Source organism: Lygodium microphyllum, chromosome 7 (genome assembly GCF_053477565.2).
Source record: "Lygodium microphyllum isolate KBCC chromosome 7, Lygodium_microphyllum_v1.1.10, whole genome shotgun sequence".
Classification (NCBI taxonomy): Eukaryota; Viridiplantae; Streptophyta; class Polypodiopsida; order Schizaeales; family Lygodiaceae; genus Lygodium; species Lygodium microphyllum.
Window position 1 is genome coordinate 77,917,049 of NC_141141.1, and position 23,460 is coordinate 77,940,508.

At 43.2% G+C, this 23,460-nt stretch overlaps 1 pseudogene; it reads left to right on the top strand.

The window, feature by feature from the left end:
* Positions 1-22,106: 22,106 nt before the first annotated feature.
* LOC148033614 (prohibitin-1, mitochondrial pseudogene) lies at positions 22,107-22,502 on the top strand (annotated as a pseudogene).
* The last annotated feature ends 958 nt before the right edge of the window (positions 22,503-23,460 follow it).

Below are 23,460 nucleotides of genomic sequence, written 5' to 3' on the forward strand. Positions count from 1 at the left end.
TTGGTTGTAATAACAAGGAATACACTTGAACATAATCATTCAAGGAACCCACCAATAGGAGTGAACCCCAAGACTTAGCAGACAAACAAGGTTAGGACCCAGGTGGACGTTAAGTGGACATGAGGACCCAGAAGACGACAACATAGAGGATCGGGCGCTGCGAGAACTACTCGAACTAATCGACGGCCTTGTGGAATTGGAGGCAGAAACAATGTCAGGATCAAGAGGTGACCGAGGAGAGGACCGGCTAGACCTAGGAGAATTCCCAGTCTTAGTACAGGAACTAGTCCATGACTACGATTTACTTACTAGGACCGTGATCCAAGGAGGCCCTGTAGAAGAAGTGGTAGCAAGCCTCCAAGGAGAGAGAAGAGCAATTAGAAGAGCACTAGAAGGCATAATTTCCTACAACCACGAGCAAAGGGCTAGAAAGCTATAGCAAGACGTAGATATGTATGAGGCTAGAAGGGTGCTAGACCTAGCTGGGGTAGCCAAATCTGAACCGACTGACGAGAGGGAACGGGCAACAGAGGCTGACATGATAGTGAGTGAACTTGTAGCCAAGTGACTCATGGGAAATACGTCTGTTGAGCAGAGTGCTATTGTCCTAGCCACCGCACTACTCTTCGGATTGGGAGTCATGCAAGGGGCTAAAGGGCAGGCTACAATCCCTATCGTAGCAAAACAGCTAGTGAAGTATTAGCCTAGTAGTAACCCATACAGCTTCATGGAGCAGTTTGAGCAAGTATGCAAAGCAAACGGTCTTACTGACCTTGCGTAATGCTCTCAAGCTTTGTGCTTAGGCGATAAGGGGAGAATCTGGTATTCTAGGCTCGATGATGCACAACATACAAACTTTGCTCACCTTAAGGGCATCTTCATCAAGAGATTCTCTAAGGCAGGGTATTCTGACAACCTCATTGTCCGGTTGATGAATATTAGCCAAAGGGAGAAGGAAGATGTCAAGGACTACATCACTCATGTGCGTAGCCTCTTCAAAAGGATCCCTAGCAATGAACGACCTACTGAGAGGGCAGTGTCTATAGTATTCATGAATGAAATTGGGAGTGAGGAGCTTTACAAGGCTTTGGCTAGTAACTCTACCTTGCAACGAGACGTGCTAGCTAGATTTTGTGAAGAGGCAATACGTGTAGATGATCAACTTGGGGAATGAAGCATGAGGACTACCAGCCGAGAAAGTGCAAATCAGAGGGATCCAGAGATCAACTATTTCAGGAGAAAAAGTAACTGCTAGTGTGCAGGAAAAGGAAAAGAGTATGGACCAAGGCCATGAGATGGCGGAGATGAGAATGGAGATTGCACAGCTACACAAACTAATAAGGAAGCCTACGCGATCGCATGTATAGTGTATATACTACGGCGGCAATCACCTCCCAGCTGCATGCTAAGACCCCAGATCTAGGCCATGCTCAAATTGTGGTAGATTTGGGCATGATGCATTGCATTGTAGGATGCCGAGGAGATTCCCATACGCACAGCAGTACAATCCTCTGCATTTAGGTAACAGACTACCCAATTTCTTTGGGAGGGGAGCCCAATTGGCACTCGCTGAACCAAATGACTCAAGGCCTGTCGTACCTAGGCTGGAGATGAACCCAACATGTATACCAAGACCACTAAGGCCTTTTGTAACCCACCCACCAAGCGATGCTCCAGTTCACTATGTGGAAGAGCCTAGTGAAGAGGAGACATATGTCAACCCGTACATATCCTATGATGAGGAGAGCAACCTAGTCCTGATGGACTATCGTCCAGGGTTCCGGTGATGGAATTAGGTAGAGGAAGAGGCAGAGGCTTTGGAGGGCCAAACGATCACATGCTAGACCTGCAGCTATCCAGGCCACATTTCATCATGTTGCCCAAAGAAGGAACAAGCTAACAAGGACAAAGCAGATCTCCGATGCACAGAATGTGGGATCACTCACCTGTTTCCCGATTGTCCTAGGCAGAAACCATCCGTTAGCTCTGCCAATGTACCGTCAGTACCTCTGGGGTTTTTTGGAGTGGAAACCTTTGATAGTGAGCACACACCTATCCCACTATAGGTTATGACACGAGCTCGAACAAGGCAGGCAGGTATCTCCTTGCCTAGGCCAAGTAACCTCGACACAGCCTCAATAGGAAAGAAAAGCTGAAGGAGAAGGAAAAAGAGAACATACGCGAAGATAACCCTTAAAACCGAGGAAGCCACGATGTTAGTGACAGGAAAGAAAGTCACGGATGTAGAGGCAGAGACCTCAGCCCCGAAGACAACTGAGCTAGGGAGTGCCAAGGTAGGGGAATATCCCCACCCCAAACGGCAACTCGAAGCTATATCCAAAGTCAAGGAGTGCATCAAGGATGCCCAGGAGCACCTCAAGGACGTTGAACCCATACTAGAAGATCCAATGGATGATTTTTCCAGTGTGAGCACACCAGTCTCACCCACAAAACCACAAACTAAAAGTGTATCCTTGCCACAGGGGGCAACTCAGTAGTAAGGCCAAAGGGGGACTTACCAGGGCAGACAGAATGCATGGCCCACGAGTGCTAGCCTTAGGGGAAGACAAGAGCCCAGCAGTCTCCTTGCAATCTTGCTGCCACCCCAGTAACTCTAAGCGTAGAAGACTTGCTTAGGCAGAATCCTTGTTTATGGCAAGAGTTAAAAGATTTGGTGGAGATCAGCAAGATCATGATGCAGTTATGAAAATCCCAAGTCTAACTCTACACTCAACTCCTAAGTCATTGTACATCAATGCTTTTTGGGAAGGCACTGAAATGCATGCAGTCCTACCTGTTCTAGCCTTAGGAGATATGATGCGGAAAGGAATTGTAGACACAGGTGCCGGTGTTAGCTTACTAAGCTATGCAGTTTTAAAGGCATGGGAAAACCCTCCTGTAGAGACTACCAGGTTCAATGTCACGTTAGCAAATGAAATGAAGGTAAGGCCATTCGGAGTCTTAAAGAACTGGCCAGTAAAGATTGCGGGTGTGTAGTTTTCCGTGAACTTCATTGTCATGATGGGAGTGGACTACGACATACTGCTAGGCCAACCTTGGATGCGAAACGCTTGAGCCATTGAAGATTGGGGAAATGTTTTGATCTTCCTAGGGAGCAGAACTGAAGTAGTAAGGGTAGAGATGGACACTTGGAAAACGACCCCCGTTGACCTAAATGCAATCTCACCCATGCTGAAAGGCGATACTCAAACGACCAAACCCTATGGATCACTCACTAAATATATTCCCTGCCCTAAGGATGAGCAGGATTGGATGCACGTCTTGGCAACCATTGACCTACCATTCTCAGATGAGGAAGAACTATATGGGCAGGCTGCTAAAGCCGCAACCATGCCAATAGAGGAGCCAACTGTGCCACTCTGCATGATGGCAGGAAGCTCACTCAACCCAAGGAAACCTGTCTCATTCCATATCCCCAGCAATAAGCAATAAGCTAGAGCTTCAGGGAATCGTAGAGTATTTGACAGACACACTAAAGGGCAACTTGGCTGCCAACCTAAAGCCTCTACGTGATCTATTGACTAAGCCACAATGGAAATGGACCAAAGTCCATGATCTGAATTTGTTATACAATTGGGCTTTAGTTATTGACGACAAGGAGAGTGAAGAGGAAAGCTTAGGCGATGATGAGCGGTCTGAAGAGCAAGACTGTGACAATGAGGAATATGAGGACTTCCGCTCTACAGGAGATGAAAGTGAGGAGGAGATAGATATAGTAGAGTATGACATAGAAGGGAGAATGATAGAACAAATCAAGGAAGACTTGAGACCCAGGAAGGAAAAGATTAATTGGAGTGAAAAAGGAGTCATGCGGATGGAGTGCGATAGATCCTAGCTAGAACACATAGGAGCTGTGGATTACGAGCAAGCCGGAGTAGCACGACCATGGGTAATCCCAGTGCTCAAGACGGATGCACCTACTGAACTACGACCCCCCTGGGGAAACTGCTTCCTCAAGCAAGGGATGCGAGTTTAACTCGGAGTCCGAAGTCAGCACTGAGAGTGATCCCGAGATACCCCGACCCTCTAAGGTCAAACATATAAAAGGGGACTTGCCAGTCCACCTAAGGCACAGGAGATTAAAGGAGGAGGCCAGGACGTGAGTGAAGGACTTAGAAGTAGAGAGGAAAAAGAAACGGCAGGATCTACCCAAACGGTTTACAAAATTTAAAAAGGGTGACAGAGTAGTGATTTTGCTAGGTGCGAAGAGGGAGGGCGAAACTAGTGAACCGATCGAAGGACCCGCCAACGTTAAGGAAGTCAACTTGGCTGGGGAGGGCAAAAAGCCAAGACCTGTATTCATTGCAAACAATTTGACCGAGGATGAGAAGGCCAAACTTGCTGCAGTTTTGCAAGAGTATATTGATGTATTTTCCTGGACATTGGAAGAACTTAAAGGGGTCAACCCTAGGGTTGTGACTCATAATATCCCAATTGTCCCTGATGTAGTGCCAACAAAGCAACGACCTTACCCCATGAATCCCAAACACGCCCATGCAGTAAAAGAGGAGAATGATAAGCTCATGAAGGCAGGATTCATATATGAGATTGAGCACACGGACTAGGTATCACTTATTGTGATCGTGATGAAGAAAAATGAAAAAACTTGAGTGTGCGTTAATTATAAGAAAGTTAATGCCGCTATGAAGAGGGATAACTATCCTTTACCATACATTGACCACATGCTTGAGAGGCTAGCAGGTAAGGAGGCCTAAAGTTTTTTGAATGCCTTCTCTGGCTACAATCAAGTGCAAGTGTACCCCAATGACAAGACTGCCTTTGCCACGGAATGGGGTGTATTCGCTTACATTGTCATGCCCTTTGGGCTGATGAATGCGCGTACAACTTTCCAATGCTTAATGTGCACTATCTTCAAAGATATGCTTAGGTGTGAACTAGAGGTGTTTGTAGATGACTTATGCGTACACTCTAGTTGGGCCGAACACTTAGAGAAATTGAGAGTTGTCTTTGAACGGTGTCGTTATACAACCTCTCGTTGAACCCCTTGAAGTGCCAATTCTGGGTGAAACACGGATGTATCCTAGGGTAGGTGGTATCAAAGAACGGCATCGCCACGGACTTTTCAAAAGTCAGAGTCATTGTCAACCTTCCGCCACCCAATAACTACAAGGGAGTTCACTGTTTCTTAGGACATACTGGATACTATCGCCGCTTTGTACTAAATTATGCACTGATTGCTAGACCATTGTACAAGCTGTTGATCGCATTCGAGTGGACTGAGGAATGCCAGCGCGCATATGAAGAGTTGAAGAAGGCTCTTACTACGGCACCAATCTTACAAGCCCCAAACTGGAACATAACAGTTCATGTGCACATAGACTCCTCTAAGTTTGCTATTGGAGCTGTGCTATGCCAGCCTGGTGAACATAACTTAGACTATCCGGTGAGTTTTGCCAGCAGGCAGCTCATAGAGATCGAGATGAATTATTCCACCATAGAAAGGGAGGGGTTGGCCATGGTATTTGCTGTAAAGAAATTTAGACATTATCTGTTGGCCACTCCCTTTGTCTTCTTTGTTGACCATCAAGCCTTGGTCTATCTTGTGAACAAGCCTTGCACTACAGGACACATAGCTAGATGGTTACTTCTCCTATTGGAATTTGACTTCTCTGTGGTTGTACACAAAGGAAAGCAGCATTACATGGCTGACCATATGTCCCGCATACCCACAGGAGAAGCCGCCAAACAAGGCATACCTGACAATTTACCGAATGCTCATCTCTTTCACGTGTCTAGTGAGAGAGAATTGTTTAAAGCTGATCTGATACTATATTAGGCCGATGATGTAGTTCAGATGCTGGAGAACAGATTACCTGAGAGACCAATTGAGAAGGCCAGGCTGAGGAGACTTATTTTGGAAATCCCACCATACCAATTGATAGCCGGCCAACTCTATAGGTTAGGACAAGACGATTTGTTGCATAGATGCATATGTGAGCACGATATGCACAATGCATTGAAAGAAGCACATGGTGGAATCACTGGAGGACACTTTAGAGGGGATACAACAGCCCGAAAGGTGCTGCAATCCCAACTTTGGTGGCCCACCCTATTCTGTGATGCTACTAAATTTGTGAAGCACTGCGACGAATGCAAAAGAACCAAGGTGCCCGTGCGCAAAGATAAAATGGAGCTGACCCCTGTCATAACCCGACAACCCTTTGAAAAATGGGGCATCAACTTCATTGGACCTATCAGTCCCGTAGCACAGTACTCTCAGGCTTGCTACATCATAGTGGCAAACTGATTACTTAACGAAGTGGGCAAAGGCAAGAGCTACAAGGAAGAATGACGCTAGAACCACTGCAAAGTTCCTATGGGAGTAGGTCATTTCACGGTTTGAGTGTCCAATAGAATTAGTCAATGATCAGGGCACACACTTCATTAATGAGGTGATCTTGCATTTGCTCTCTACTTTTCTAATCATTCATAGAAAATCCTTGCTCTATTACCCTCAAGCTAATGGACAAGCAGAATCCACCAATAAAATCCTAGTCAATGTACTTACAAAAGTGGTATCTACATCTCGGAGTGACTAGGACAACAAGTTAATGGCGGCCTTTTGGGCTTATTGTACGGCTTATGAAATGGCTATAGGCCAGACGCCCTTTAGGCTAACTTATGGAACGGAGGCCATTTTTCCCTTAGAGTTTTTTGTCCCTAGCTTAAGGATAGCAATGCAAGAGCGCTGGGAGGGAAGAGACGCTTGGACAAATCGCTTAGTAGAGCTAGAACGCCTCACGGAAACCTGGCCCTTGGCCACCCATGCGCTGATTTGTGAGAAAACACGGAGGAAAATGTGGTTTGAGAAGCATGTCAAACAACGCGACTTTTGATCAGGGAGATCTGATTCTGCTATAGTATGTGAAGGGTCACAAACATAAAATGAAATTCCGTGGATTGGGACCTTTTCAGGTACGTGCAATTAGTCAAACGGGCAACGTTGAATTAGAGACGCTGGAAGGCAAAGGAATCGGCTTTTTTAGTGGCAGTTGTATTAAAAAATACTATCCTCCTTCCCACCCGTTGCATGAGACACCTATGCTGGAAGCCCCTGTCAACGTCTGCGTGGCTACTATTACAGAGATAACAGATCAAGATGAAGAAGCAATGGCACCCGCCTACTTACGAATCACCGTCACTACGGAAAAGACCTATTCTTTTGATGCTTTGATTAACGAAGGTGCTAATTACAATATCTTAACGCATGACCATTAGACACGCATTGATCAACCTAAACTGCAGCCCACCAACGCCAAACTCACCCCATGTGGGGGGAATGCTTGCACGCTCTTAGGGAAGTGCAAAGTGGACATTTCTATCGAGTTTGAATGTATACCAGCTTTCTTTCACGTGTTTCCTAACACAAAAGGGGCCAGTAATATGCCACTATTAGGTCGTACTTTTGAGAAGAAAACGAATTGTAATGTGGATTATAATCTACATCGCATCCATCTTGCTATAGGCAATGTGCACATAGTGACGACTTTCAGCAAGGGTTGTTCTGACCCTTTCAACATTGTGAAGCCACCGGTAGAAATCACTATGACCGCACTTACGCTCAAGTCTACACAGAAGGACACTAAGGTGTCATGCCAAGCTCTAGACCCTAGACCGAAACCCACCAAGAGTGCTCACAAGGCCAAGGAGTCTAAGCTTATACGGGTGCCAAAGTGGCAAAGTCCACCTCCGAGTAGACCACCCAAATGTGCTCCTAAATGCCAAAACAATCAGTCATCATGGCCTAAGAGGCAATTTGGATGCTATCAACGTAGGCACTCAACCACACCACGATGGATCCCCAAAGATCTCTTGCGAGCGCAAGGCTACTATGAAGGCAACCCTTGGATTTGGATGCGTAAGAATGGCAAGTCTAAAGGCTCATCTCCATGCAATCTCACTCTAGTGAGAGAGGCTTGCAAACATAGTGCCCGATCCGTAGTTAGCAAACCCCTGCCGGCTGTGACTAATAAGTCCCAGCTAATTTATGGACCAAAGCAATCGCTAAAAGCCTCAAGCTTACCTGACTCAAAAGAGTTGAATACTTCCGTGACTGTGCACTCAAAACCCAGCACAACTTCCATGCCACCAGAACTTCCTACAGCACTTCAAAGTGCTTCAGAGTGCAAAGCCACACCCGTGACACCTGCAATGGAGTCACTGCTGTCTAGCTCAATTGCACCATCACCACCAACAGGTCTTAGGCCTCCCTATGCGGTACGATCTTTCCTTTCCTTGGCTAAAGACCTTGTTGAAACTTTTGGAGATGAACTTGTGACCTGCATTAAGGTGTTAGACCACACTTTCACCACATGTGCTAGGAGTTATGAGCAGTTGGACCTAGGTCTTCTTAATGAACCACTTACTTCCGATGTTCGTGCATTACCATGCACTTGGGAGGAATACGAGTTTATGATCATCAAATTCCCCAAGATTGCTGCTGAAATAATAGCAAATGAAGAAATCTCAAAGGAGGAAGCTGTTCTCAGGCGACTAATCACCTCATACCGTAAGCCTCCTCGTTCTGCTCCCGAACAAGAATTACATGAGCTCACGCAACTTGCAAGCTCAACTTCCTCGTTCTTACAGTAGTGGTTCACTTTGGGACCCAATGGGAAAAGAAAGGATGTCATATCATGACAAATGCTGAACAAAGGAGGGCAATCAAAACCATTGAGTACGATCCTACTTATGTGGCACCTCTTTCATTTAGAGTTTTGGCCATTACCTGTTGGCCATTACCCGGAACCAACACTTAGATGACCAGGTCCTAGCCCATCCTTACATTGACCAATTCCTTATGAAAGAAGAATTGCACGTTGCAAGCCGCCTTAATACCGGAGATATTTTTCATGATGTCTTGACCTATACCTCCCAAGTTTCTGTACAACCCTGTGAACTCGATCGTCACGCTCAACTTGAGTACAACCCTACCTTTTATGAGTGGCTGTTGGCCGGAACACCCCATCACAATCACCTTTGATATCTTCACCATTTTGTTCGATCCTAGGAAGGATTTTCATCTTTCCGAGGGGGAGGAATAAGGCTAAGAAGGCATAAATAGTTGTTGAAAGGTTGAACTCAGTGATCCAAAAAAAAAAAGGAAAAAAAAAGTTAGCAAAATTTTTCAAGTTCTTTACATTCCTGTTTTGCGTATTTTTCATCCTTAGCTTCATTTAGCCATATTTTCCTTTTCCACTTGTGATTAATGAAAAGTATTTTTGCTAGGTAGGAACCCAAGATGGCTCATAAAGATTGTGCTAAAAAGCTTCCCTTCACGGAAGAAGAAAGGCAAAAATATATGTTGAATCTGGAAATTCAAGCTTACGGATGGCTGAATTTCCGAACCATCCACAACCTATCTAGAGTCGTGGAAATGGAGGAAGCAACTAAGCAGGTCATAGAAAAGTGCAATATGACCAAGTATGTGGAGAAGGTGGAGCAAAATGTGGATCATGCAAGGTGTGTTGAGTTCTTATGAGCTTTCGACTCTACCTCTAAGAGTGCCATGGTGACTGTGGGAAGGAGGGATGTTGCCAGACAAGTCAGGGTACCCTTAAGCAAAGAACTACTAGAAAAGGCACTGGGCCTGGAATCAAGGGCCGTAAAGAGACCAAAAAGGGATGTCTTCGCCATGCTAAAAATGGATAGGGGCCAGGTGCGGTCCAATGGCGGAGTCAATATCCAGGACATCCCTGATGACGAAATCTGCATGCGTGCTAAAGTCATGCACACCCTCTTCTCTAGCCATTGATACACTCCCTATATGGGAAGAATACATGTGCATGTGCTTGAAAGCCTCGCGGCCAATGCACCAAAAGAGATCGAATGGAATGAGTATGTAAGACACACAATCGAGAAGGCTGCCGTAGCGCTTGATCTGGGAAGCCAACCTGCTGGAGATGAAATCCCTGCAGCAAAAGACAGAAAAAAGGCCGCCTCAAAAGCATCATTCATTGGGTATGGAGGTGTACTAACCACCCTAATTGAAGAAGCAGTAAAGGAGGCAGGAGCAGCAGAGGAGGAGCAAGAGACACCACCACCCTTGCCACACAACGAAGAATCCTCTAGCTCTGACGAGGAAATAGAAACTGATGAGAGTAGTGATGAAGAAGAAAAGCAAGAAGAACAGCACCAGCAGCAGCAAAGAGAGCAGCGCACTAAGCGCTTCCAACAGCAAAGGGAAGAAGAAAGGAGGAAGAAAGAGAAAAAAGAACTGCAAAAAGTGCAAAGAGTGTCAAGAGCCCAGGAAGCAGAGAGGAAAAGGAAAGAAAAAGGGGATGCATAGAGAGTGGAAGAGGAGTCTAGAAAGGCAGAAGAGGAGAGGAAAAGAAGGGCTAAGGAGGAGGAAGAAGCCTTGAGGAAGAAGGAACAAGAAGATGTAGAGCTTGCAATTCACCTATCTGTGGAACAACATCAATGACAAAGAAAGTAAACCCCACCCCAGGAGGAGGAGAACCCGGACACGAGCCTGAATGTGCCAGATCCCATCCTGCCACCGGTTCGCAGAGGGAAAGGGAGGCCATCACGCCTGTCCCTACCAGTTTTGTGCCAACTAGCCCTGCTGTTTTCGTAATAACCATCCCCACCCAAGGAACTTTGCCAAAGGTCGATGAGAGCAATATGGTCACATGGCTGTAGTTCCTGGTGGAAAGGGAGTTAGCAAGAGAAGCTAGCGTAGCCACCCCAATATCAGGAGTGAAGAGGGCAGCCACAACTAATGTGGAGCCAAGCCCAGATCTTAAAAGACAGAAAACAGAAGCTACTACCACCACCGCCACCATGTCCCATCCCCCACCTCCAGCAGGCCAATACGATAAGTATGTTAAAGAGCTGCTCTCGCAGCTAGAAAAGGCCAAGGAAGAAAAGAGAACTGCCATGGAAGAGTTGGCAACAAAGCGAGAATCAAGAGCCACTTCCAATTCGAGAAAACTAAACAGGTAGCAGAGTACTAAAAGGAGATTGTTGTGCTAAAGGAGGAAGCCAGCAATAGGGATGCAGAAGAAGCAAAAACCCTAAAGGAATGTGATGCTGCCTGGGAGGGAAGAAGAAAAATCCTAATGGATTGCCTCAACAGAGAGAGGGAGACCACTGCTCACTTGCAGTGCAAGAACGACCAGCTCACTGCAGTCAACTAGGAGGCACAAAACCAGCTTGAGAAGATCAAACAGGAGACTGCAGAGCTAGACAAGCTAAGAGAAGAGCAGGTGCAAAGAATGCAGGTGAAGCTAGATCATCTCAGTGCACAGATCGCCAATGAACACCAGGAGTAGTCCCGTCTACATCGTGAGCTTGAAGACCAAGAGCAACGCCTCATGGCTATGACCCTCCATCAGGGGAAGAGCCTGGAAGATATTGAGAAGAGAGCAAAGGAATGGGCTGACCACAATGAAAGGAGGGTACGAGACCTGGCACATCGATTGGCCAAAGAAGAAGGAGATAGAGTGTTGGCTGAAAATCAAGCAGAGGCTGCCTAGCTCTCTATGATAGCCGAACAGCACACTTTCCTCAACACGCTGCTTCACTCCACCAAAACAGAAGAAAACAAGGCCAATGATCAGCTGTGCAGAAGAAGCTAGCCATTGCACGCACAGCCCTAACAACAGGCCTGCATGTACCACTGCAACTAGGAGGCCCATCGCAGAGCCTAGAGGAGCAAAGAAAATACCTTACACAGGTAGGCCTGACGGTGCAAGAAATCAACGAGAACTTGGTTTGAGAGAAGAGAAGGTGCAAGCAGAAGGGGGTGGACTAGAGTTTAATATGGGACCACAGGAGGAGGACTACGTCCCACCACCCTCTCCTCCACGACAAGATGAAGTGCAACCCACTAACACATCCGTTGAGAGAAAAGCAGCCCTGGCTAAGTGCAGAAGAGAAATGGTGAAGAAAGCAAGGAAGAAATTGAACGTTAGACCTGTCCCAAGGCAACCTGCCCCTCTCCCACCGTGCCCTGAGGACCTCCCCACTGGATTCCATGCAGAGCTAATCATGTGGGAACAGCAAGAATGTGCCCGCAACCCCTTCGACTTGAGCTTCGAGCTTCCCACTAAACTAAATAGAGTAATGCCCATTGAAGTTGTAAACGATGTAATTACTATGGGTGCAAGGCTCAAGGATAAGTGGCTAGCAGAGCGAGAGGCCAACCCAATTGCTTGGGGAATCGAGGACTGCGAATTTTGGCATGATAAAGTCTTCCAGGTGCCTAGATCGGTGGAGGGCTACAATTGCTAACCCACCTGGAGAAGACACATTTTTTATGTCAAGCTTGATGCTTGGATGGCATTTTGTAACACCCTTCCTTCTGAGAGAAACAACCCCACGTTCATGTCGTATCCTCGAAGGCTAGGTGTGGATTTTAATCCGTTCGCCGTCCACGGCAGGTTTGACTTCCCTATTATCTATAAGGGCAATAGCATCTCCTATAAAGATGCCCTTGTATTTACCCTCCCTAATTTATACAGTTCCATAGATAAATTCCTTAGTGAGTTCATATCCTGTCCTGACCCCGCCTTCATAAAAACCTGTAATTATCTTAGACTAATTAGGGTCCTAATCTACCAAGAGCCTGCACCTCAATAACGCCATCTTCCACCCCTTTACTTCGACCCCAATGGCATAGATAGCAGCACCATGACTCGTCTCATGATGTGCGCTACTCTTTTGACATCCTTCTATATTGCACTACTTGAGAATATGAGAGATAGTAAATTCACACAGTGCAACCACCCTTTCCTTTCCACCACCACTCTCAAGACCCGCCTCAATCTCAAGGGCTACTTGCTGAGCCATAGACTCCTTAACAAAGCCCCTGGCCCTCCACCATCCCCTACCCGCCATTCAGATGATGAGGATTAAACTCCCATCATACCCTTGTATCACATGCATCTATGTATAACCTCTTCCAAAAAAAAAAGCCACAAGGACAAAAAAGAAAAGGTGAACTGGAAAGAAGAGACAACAGAAAAGAAGAGCAAAGCTAAGGAATGAATCTACTACTAAGCAAAGATAAGAGAGAGGAGACTTCCCATGATGAGCTTGCAACTTCCCTTCACCTTGTTGTGCACCACAGTCACTGCATCTAGGGTTCTCCCTAGCCCCTTCCCCACTTCATACTTAGGGCACATCAAGGGCAAGACTTTCCGACTTGTCACCCTAAGATTTACCCCGCACCTCCAACGACACATGAACTGGGTCCTCAAGTGTGGGACATTACGAAGGGCTTGCCCAAGGTTAGAGACCCATCTCCCAGTTCTACTACCACGGGCACCATGCACTACATGGAAAGGCAGGCACACCCCTAAGGGAGTCCACAACTTTTCTCGTAGGTTATGTTCGTGTTTCAAGAACTCGCTACTCAGCTAAAGAAGATCATCCTTTAATGACCAAGACTTTTTCCATGTGTCGGACATGACACCATTGCTGTCATTTCAAGAGCTTTTTCGCATTGGATTGGATGGACCAACATGCTTCATGTCGCCAACCATCTGCCTCCTGATGGCTACCATGACTGAACCAAATCAAGAAAAAGGAGTACTCAATAATAGATCTACCATTGGCATAGATCTTGGAACCTCATCTTCCAAATATGCATGCCTAATGCCTCAAGATCTACAGATCACTTATTGATTCAACGAGCTTGAAGATTTTCACTGCAAAGTTGAAGATCTTCAACGCAGCACTGAAGATCTTGAAATCACAGACAAAAATCTTCAAATAAAAGACAAAGATCTTCAAATCAAAGACACAGATCTTCAATGCGAAGACAAATCATATCTTTGTCAAGGCAGCGTTCAGGGGAGCTTCTCCAGGATAAATCCCTCCAACACCATCCTCCTAAGGGATTACTTATTGATCAAGCGTTTCTGATGCTCAAGGGATGACTGGCTCTATTTTTTTTTTCACCAGCGAACTGGAACCCATATCAACCATCGCAGAATGGAAGCCACAATTGTGTGAGAAATGCAGAGCATCTTCATGAAGCCTAAAGCACGCCGGAATCTCTCTTGGTCATCGTCCTTAAACTGTATTACCTCTCATTCACACCCTCACCTCTGAATCAGTGCCGTCTACCCACCAGTTTCGCTTAGCAGCAGACCCAACTATCCCACTACTTCCCACTACAGTGCCATGGGATTGGCACTTGGCTAGGAGGGGGGTAATGTTTACCGTGTTTACTGCAGCATAGAGGAGTGGAAAAATGAAAAAAAAGAAATAGCAAAAAAGGCGCAGGATAAAAGAAAGAAAAAGGCGCCTTGACTGGTAACTAGACCCTTAAAAATTTTAATGATTGGGCACGACCCCCAGAAAGTCTCAGTGTCGCCCCGAGAAAGCAAAAGAGTAAAAAGCACACCATTAAATGTGGAAGCACTCCTGAATTCTTGTAAAAGAGTGCCAAACTCACTCTTGTGCAAATTTATGCATTCGTTGGTAATAGGATAAATTAGAATGGTGGAAAATGACAAATGGGCTTAGGCCAATGGTTGGCCATGTAAAAAAGGAGATGATGACCGCCCAAAGAAGAGAGGGCATCTATATAAAGTTCAAAAGTAAATGAGAAGTTCATTTTTGTGTGTGGCTAAAGCTTCTTCTTCTTCTTCTTCTTCTCTTGTTTCTTGCCTTCTTGATTATGCTTGAGAGAGGGAGTGAGTGTGTGAGGGTGAGGGAGTGAGTGTGTGAGAGTGAGGGATCGTGGAGAAGAAGCTCTCCATCTCCTCTCTCCATCTTCTTCTCTTCTCTTCTCTTCCCTTGTCTCGCGCGTGGCCATGGAGGATGGAGCTCATGGGAGAGGGATTGAGGTTGCTTGAGCTTGCCACAAGGATCGTGAAGCTACTGGTGTGTAAGAGAGAGGAGGGTACTCGATCGAGCATCAAGGTAATCTCACTACACTCGTAAGGTAGGCATGGCACGTCAGCTATGTGAGAGGTAGCCATGGCCACTCGGCTTGAAACGCTTGATCAATAAGTGGTCCGTAGGTCTCAGGGTAGAGCTCGTAGCTCCCCTTCAACACTAAATTAACAAAACTCCTGAAAAGGATAGGCATCCCCATCGACTTCTCACACAAAGAATCCACTTTGTGTATGAGTCCCGATAATAAAAGTTTACGGAATCCACCGTGGCACGGAATCCACCGTGGCACGGAATCCACCGTGGCACAGAATCCACCGTGGCATGGAATCCACCGTGTAATATGCCTCCTAGCATCATATGCCTGGGGTGGGATAGCAATTGTCCTCAATTGCTATTAGCTCAATGTGGAGCTAAGAGAGTGGGGAAAGCATTTAAATCTCTAGCGTGCATCCATTGGGCCTCTTCAACAGGATGGTTTTTAAACTTGACCAAATATCTAGAATATCTACGGGCAGTTCTAGTGGACATAAAGTTAGTATCTATGATAGTTTCAGACTCAAGGATTCCAGTCTCTTCATCTAGCAAAGGTGGGTTTTCATAGACAGGGTGTACAGGTAATTGGCCTCTAAAGGGTCGTAATAAACTAATATGAAAGGTGTTGTGAATTTTCCAATGTTGTGGTAGTTCTAGTTTAAATGCATTGTCATTGATTTTGTGTATGATCTTGAATGGTCCATAGAATCTAGGTGCTAATTTCACAACTGGGTGTTTATCTACACTTTGTAATCTACGTTTTTCTATGCGTAACCAAACATAGTCATCAACTTTGAAATTCATGGCCTTTCTTTTCTTATTTGCTTGTTTTGTATATGATTGCTGGGCTTTGGAAATCATATCTTTAACTTCATCAAAAATAGTAGCATGTATGTTAGCAATATCATTAGCAGTCTGAATTTTATTTGATAGTGATGCAACAGGTATAGGCAACCTATAACCATAAATCACTTCAAATGGTACTTTCTTTGTAGCTGTGTGTGGTGTATTGTTACATGCAAACTGAAGTAAATGTAGATGTGTATTCCATGTGTGTGGTTTTGAAATAGTGTAAGCACATAAAAGATCTAAAATATTACTATTGGTAGTTTTTGTTTGACCATTAGTTTCAGGATGAAATGCAGATGAAAAATCAATCTTTGTTCCTAAGTTAGCAAACAAAGTAATCCAAAAATTATTACAAAATCTAGAATCACGATCAGAAATAATAACTTTTGGTAAACCATGATTAGTAAACACAGTTTTCAAAAACAATTGAACTGCTTGAGATGCAGTTAAAGTTTTCTTGCATTGAATAAAATATGCTGGTTTGCTAAACCTATCTACAACAGTCCAAGTCATATCATGGTTAGCTTTAGTGTTAGGTAAACTAGTAATAAAGTCCATAGAAATTTGTTCCCATGGTCGTGATGGAATAGATAAGGGCATTATTAAACCATATTGTTTACCATGGTGTCTTTTAACTCTTTGACAAACTAAACATTGAGAAACAAAGTTAGATACATCGGTGTGCATATGTGGCCAATAAAAATCTTCAGTCAATGTACGCAAAGTAGATATAATACCTCTATGACCTTGATATGGAGGACAATAAATCTCATTTAAAACAAATGATCTAAATGGAACTGTAACACATAATCTCTTTTCATAAAACATGAATCCATTATTGTAAGACAGTGAATCAATAGGAATCCAATTATTTGCAACTAATTTATTCCAATCAGATTGAAAAGCAATATCCTGATGATAAGTATCTTTCATAAGGATAAGGGAATCAAATGATATCATAGAAATATTATGAATTGTCGGTCTTCTACTTAAAGCGTCGACTACTACATTCTCTTTTCCTGGTTGATATTGTATAAGGGGATGAAAACTTTGAATGAAAGCTGCCCATTTAATATGTCGGTCAGAGATTTGGGGTTGACTAAGGAGATATCTAATGCTTTGTTGGTCAGTTTTAATCATAAATTAGAACCCATTAAGTAATGTTTCCATTGTCATAAGGCTTGTACTACAGCTAGCAATTCTTTATCATATGTAGAATATTTAAGTTCAGATGGTTTCAGTTTACAGCTAAAGTAGGCTATGGGATGATTATCTTGCATAAGTACAGCTTCTATTCCAAATCCACTAGCATCAGTAACTACTAAAAAGAATGGTCTATTGAAATCAAGTAGTTGTAATACAGGAGCATGGCTTAATGCATGTTTCAATAAATCAAAAGATTTTTGTTGATTATCAGTCCAGTTATAAACAATACCCTTCTTTAAAAGTTTAGTCAAAGGCAATGCAAGTAATGAAAATTTCCTTACAAACTTTCTGTAAAAACTAGCAAAACCTAGAAAAGAACGTAACTCATGCACATTTTTGGGTATGGGCCAATTTAAAATTACTTCTATCTTTTTAGGGTCAACCTGAATACCTTTTGATAAAACAATATGACCTAGATATTCAATTTCTATTTGAAAGAATTCACTCTTTTTTGGATTAGCATACAATTGATTATCTTTCAACAACTTGAAAACTAAAGATAGATGTTCATAATGCTCATTCTCATTTTTACTGAATACCAATATATCATCAAAGAATACTATAACACAATGCTGATATTTCAAAAATATGTGATTCATCATTCGACTAAATGTAGCAGGTGCATTAGTTAGACCAAAAGGCATTACTAGAAATTCATAGTGTCCAAATTGTATTCTAAATGTAGTTTTATATCAGATTTATCCAATCTTACTTAATGATAACCAGATTTAAGATCTATCTTACTGAATATGGCAAAACCTTGTAGTTTATCCATAAGATCATCTACCCTAGGAATTGGATATCTATTCTTAACTGTAATTTTATTCAGGGCACGATAATCAATGCATATGCGATAAGTATTATTATTTTTTTCACTAATAAAATAGGTGCGCCAAATGGAGAACTACTAGGTCTAATTAATCCTCTGTTTAATAATTCTTCTACTTGATTTTGAATTTCTTTCTGTTTAATTTGATTATACCTATATGGTGCTTTACATGGTGGTTGTGTACCAAGAATTAAATCTATTTTGTAATCTTCAGGATGTGAAGGTGATAGTCCAGGTGGTAAATCATCAACAAAACAATCTTTAAATTGAGCAAGAAATTGTTTATGCCTAGGATGCATATGTATTTCTTTATCTTGAATTTCATTCACCCAAATTAAATAAGATTTGCTACTTTTACATAATGCACGTTTAGCTTGAGTATGAGTAAGCAGTGGAAAATTATTGGATGCGTGCATACCATGTGATTTATTTTCCTTGAAAATAAATTTTAATTGAATGCGTAGAATAATCTATGTCAGGATTATACTGATGATGCCAAGGCATACCTAAGATAATATCACTAGACTGAAAAGGTACAACTAGGAAATTCATTCGTTCAGTTTATTCACCAATTTTAATTTCTAAGTTATGCACCTCTTGTGTTCCATTATATCTCATGCCTAGGAATGTTGCTTTAATGCAATAATGTGTAGAAACAATTTGTAAATTCAATTCTTTCACTAACTTTGCAAAAATAAAATCATGTGTGCTACCATCATCATGTAAAATAATCTTTTCTTTACCATGCACTAAACATTTCATTGTCAACAAAGAATGTGGAGTTGGCATACCTAGCAAAGTATCCGAAGTAGTAGCAATGTCGTCATCATCTTCTGTAACGTCAGGCATTTCCTCACGTTCTTCTTCTTCCATTGCTCCAAGATAATTGATATGGATAGATGGCTTTTTCGATTAACAATTGGTTGCTAGACGTCCAGGTTGATGGCATTTGCAACAAACTATAGATTTGGCTTTAGATTTATTGTTGGTAATGGCAGGAAGTCTAGGAATATTGGGATTTGACTGTGAGGATGGCTTAGGGTTTGGACTGATATTTGATAGCAAAGCAGATGGTCGTGTCCAAGACTTACGGAATGAAGATGGAAGAAAACGAATTTGATTGAATCTTCTAAAATTTGAATTGAATTGCTTGGAACCATAGTTACCATTAGCTTGAAATTGTTATGGATGCTTGTCTCTTCCTCGAATCTTGTCTTCAATGTCATGAGCCAAAGAAATTGCATCTTCAAGGGTTGTTGGCTTGAACATATTGACTTTAGCATAGTAATGTCTAGCCAGATATAAACTTGCGTTTGTGAGTCGCTTCAAGTACGTCTTTCACCGTACGTAGTTGCAGTAGGGCATTCCAAAAACATTCAGTGTATTGGAAAATAGCTTCATGATCTCTTTGCTGTAGAAGATTGAGAGTGGAATTCTGGTGCCGAGAAGTGCTTAAAAATAGCTAAAAATTATGAATATCAAGGGAAAAATACTCAATGTCGAAGGCAGCGGCTCGATCTAGGACGAATTTAAGCGCCAAAGTGCTTTAAAGGCGCTCGAGCGGCATTTGTTGATTTTTCATAATTTTTCTGACAGTCGTGTAGGTTGACACGAGTTACTGGCCAATGTGGGATGCCGAGCCGGACGCCCAACATTTCTCAGAGCTCAATTCCGAGTCCGAACGGGGAAATGGCCAAGAATTGGTCAAGATTTGAAGAGGTGGACATGAGTTGGGCCAAGTGGTAAGTGACCCTTGGAGTCTTGGAAGCATTTTATACCAAACAAAATCATGGCATGAAAGATGAGTGAAAAAATGTGAAGAAAACGTGGAGGAAGATGACACCCGAAAAATGCGCCATGAATGGATGAGAGGCATCATGGCTGCTGCAAACAACCCCCCCAATTGATCATGGGGCTTGAATCCCCTCTGTCTCTGGACTTTATCTCCGTGCTTCACTCCTCCAATGGCGGTCTCTATGAAGAATTTTGATTTCAATCTTTCTCTCTCCTCCATCTCTCTTCCCTAAAGGGAGATTCATGTGGTGAAGAGGAAGAAGAAGAATGGATGATGGATGCTTGTCCAATGAAGACCAGATTGCTCCATGGTGTAAGAAGATTGAAGATTGCTAATTGTGGACTGTCATGAGCAGTAATGGTGGCTGGAAATCAATCCCGAGATATGGCAAATAAGAACCCGCAACCCGCAAAAGGACGGTAATCTCATTTTTACAAAGGAAAATGGTGTTTTTATGCAATTTGCTTCATGAATTCTTGTTCCCATGAGATGATAATGCATTATAATGTTGTCTTCAATGTCTTTCAACTATTTATGCTCAGAAAATCAGAGAATCACAAGTGTTGTGGATGAAATTAGTAATGAAAAATCCATAAATATACAAAAAATGGGAAAATTGGGTATTTTTGAGATATCAATGGAAAATATCATAAGACACACCAACTAAACTTGTCTTTTTGCTGCAAATGAACCTAAGGGCCACAGCCCATAACCCATTTTGAATTTTCAATCATTAAATATTGCAAAAAATATAAGAAAAATAGAGAAAATAAGAGAAAATAGGGGAAAAATAGATTTTGAGTGCCGAAAATTAAGAAAAAATAAGAACCATGTTTGTGGATGTATGGGGAATCTGAAGTATGAGTTTTAGCCTCAGTTCAGCTCTACCTTTATGTTATAGTGAGTTTTTGTGGCTTTTTATGCAATAAAAACTTGGAAAATGAACCCTAAACCTATGCAATATGCACAACCTAAACGGGTGAGGGGGTGGAGTGTATAAAAAGCGTGTAAATATTGAAGGAAATGATGAAAATCTTGCTAGTTTTTTATGCATACCATATAGATTGGACGATATTTAAAGATTAAGGACCTAGTAGCACGAGGGTTTCTCGGTGCTAGGTTCATGCAACGCCGCATACGAGTGATAGAGAAATCCATTGAAAGAAATGTTTTCCACAGGTGCACCAATGCTGATTTTCTTAATTGTTTGAGCACGTGGATATTCACAATTTGCATGAAGCATGAAATTCAAAAGTATTAGACAATACCTCCTGGATGCATAGCAATTGTTTTTTAGAGGAATATGGCCAACGTTGAGTGAGTAAGGTTGTCCAAGCTGTAGGCTAGGCGTTGGGTCTAGGGGAAAGAAAGTGAGGAAGCATGGTATATCTCCTGGAAATACGTGAATCATAAAAGAGAGAAGTTTGTGTGCATATGTTATATGTGTTTAGCAACGCATCGAGGGGCCAATCCCCAAGGTGTAGGAGAGTCGCAGTGAGGTAGCAGCAGTAAGCCGTTGGAGGACCTCCTATGTTTGTGCTTCGTGCTATTTGGAAATGTGTTGGGACTCCCTCTGAGGAGTGTTAATTGGGTTAGAGTTGGACTACAAGACGTGATATAAATGCAAGATGTTTAGGAAGATGATGTATGTGTCATCCACGCTCCTGGCCGCGAGGCCATAGGGTTGTTGAGCGCGTGATAGAGGTCCGACTAGTGCATGAGCCAGTGTCGGTGTTGTGCTGCTGCGCATCCGAGTTGTATACACCTCCATTTCTTTTGTTGTGCATTTGTGTTATTTTCTGCGTGTGATTCATTGTGTGTGTGATGCATTTCGATTATCCGCATCCAATGTATATATTCCCTTAGTGCATGTGTATGATTTTGTTTGGATGCATGATGTGTGTGTGTTAGAAAAATATGAAAAACTGATGCCAAAGAACATTATCAAGCTGATAATTTCAATGAAGATCTCTAAGAAATGATGCAGGACATACATATGGCGCCAAACAGGGTGACCTTTGAAATCGTCATTAATGGCTTTGCCAAAGCAAACAGAGTTAAAATGGTGCTGGAGCTTCTAGATGAAATGAGGGAATATTTTCACAGACTTACCAAGCAGTTAATGCCAGCTATTATGGCATTGAAGGTGAAAGGGAAGATGGATGAGGCCACAACTCTATTAAGAGAAATTTCACCCGAGCTGAGTTTAGATGAGCTGAATGAAAATGATTTCTGATGTGAAGATTATGGTGATGATGACATGTATTGGGGAAGACTTTCCTCTGTCAGAGTGGAGGTCTGTGACTTATATACATGTGGGCTTTGACATACTCTCATTCACCCATGCTTTACACTCTTGAGATTCTGCAGTTGCGAAGGCACTTGAGCAAGCAGATGTGCAGTGGAGTAGTTCTCTTATTTTAGGAATTTTAAGATTCCTCAAAAGCACAAAAGTTTCTTGGGCCTTCTTTTACTGGCTGAAAGACACTACAGGATTCAAGCATGATAAATTTCAATATTGCACTTGATGATGTTTCAATCATTAAGCTTACTTTTGGTAAAGAGTTTACAGCTACTATTGAAGAAAAACAGGTGGCTACTCAGGAAGCGGGGAGAGCTAAATTTATAGTGGAGAAAGCAGAACAGGAGAAAAGAAGTGCCATGGTTCGAGCACAAGGGGAGGCGAAAAGTGCTCAACTTATTGGGGAAGCTATATTCAGCAATCCTACTTCCATTACATTGAGGGAGATTGAGGCTAGCAAAAAAATCGAGGGTGGTATCTCCAATTCAGAAAACAGAGTCTTGCGAAGTTCGAATGTTTGGATGCTGATCCTCCAAGATATGCAGATCGAGGATTTGGGCCTCCTTGGTTCAAATTCTTGTGGGGAAACCTACTGAACTATACTCGAAATACCCCTAATCAATTCAAAACGAGAGGCTTTGTACGTGATGATTGCGGCCAAAGTCCATGTGGTCGAAAGTCTGCAGGCGATGCTCCAAAAAGTTCTCCACAGTCAAAGCAAGGACTTAATCCAGTTTGTTCAGGCTCTCATTGAGGAGACCATATCGAATCATGCGGCGTAACAGAACCTCAACCCACCATGAAACGGCAAAGATGATGTCTCCTACTGCCCGATTCCTACAAAGTGGGAGACACTTCTAATCCTCTCATCGATACTTTGTTGCTGGTTTTTCTTCTGATCTGCGATCCTACTATTGGGAGTAAGGACTTCCCTCCGGTGCAAGCATTCCCGAGGTCAAGAACGCTTATCGTCACTAAGCTTTGCAATGCCACTTGGATCTGCAACCTAGCAAAGGAGATGAATTTGTCCGCTTGAGGGATGCCTACGACAGAATTCAGATGAACAAGGACTAACAAGTCGCTGAATTAGCACGATTCAACTCATCGTTTCCAGTATGTGAGAGATGCGCCTATTCTTGCTCGTGTGAATGCAAGGCTTTAGGAGCTGGATCCTTCCTTTAATCCCGCACTAGTTGCAAAATCTGGCCAACAACCACCTTCTAAAACACCGCAATTTCGTTCACTGTCAGCAGAAGATTTCCGTATCACACTTGGTGTGGAGAGATTTCGATGGCCAGAGATCCTTTTCCAGCCGCATCTGATTGGGCTTTATCAGGTTGGAATAGATGAGGCAGTGAGCGTTTCCATGAGGAGGTTGCCCAGTGACTGGAGCCAGCAAGTGGCAGAAGCAACCATTCTATTGACTGGAGGCAATACTCTATTTGAAGGGTTGGATAGGAGGCTTCTAGCAGAGTTGAGAAATATCTGACCCCAAGGTTCACCCATAAGAGTTGTGAGAGCATGTGATCCACTGTCGGATGCTTTGGCACACAC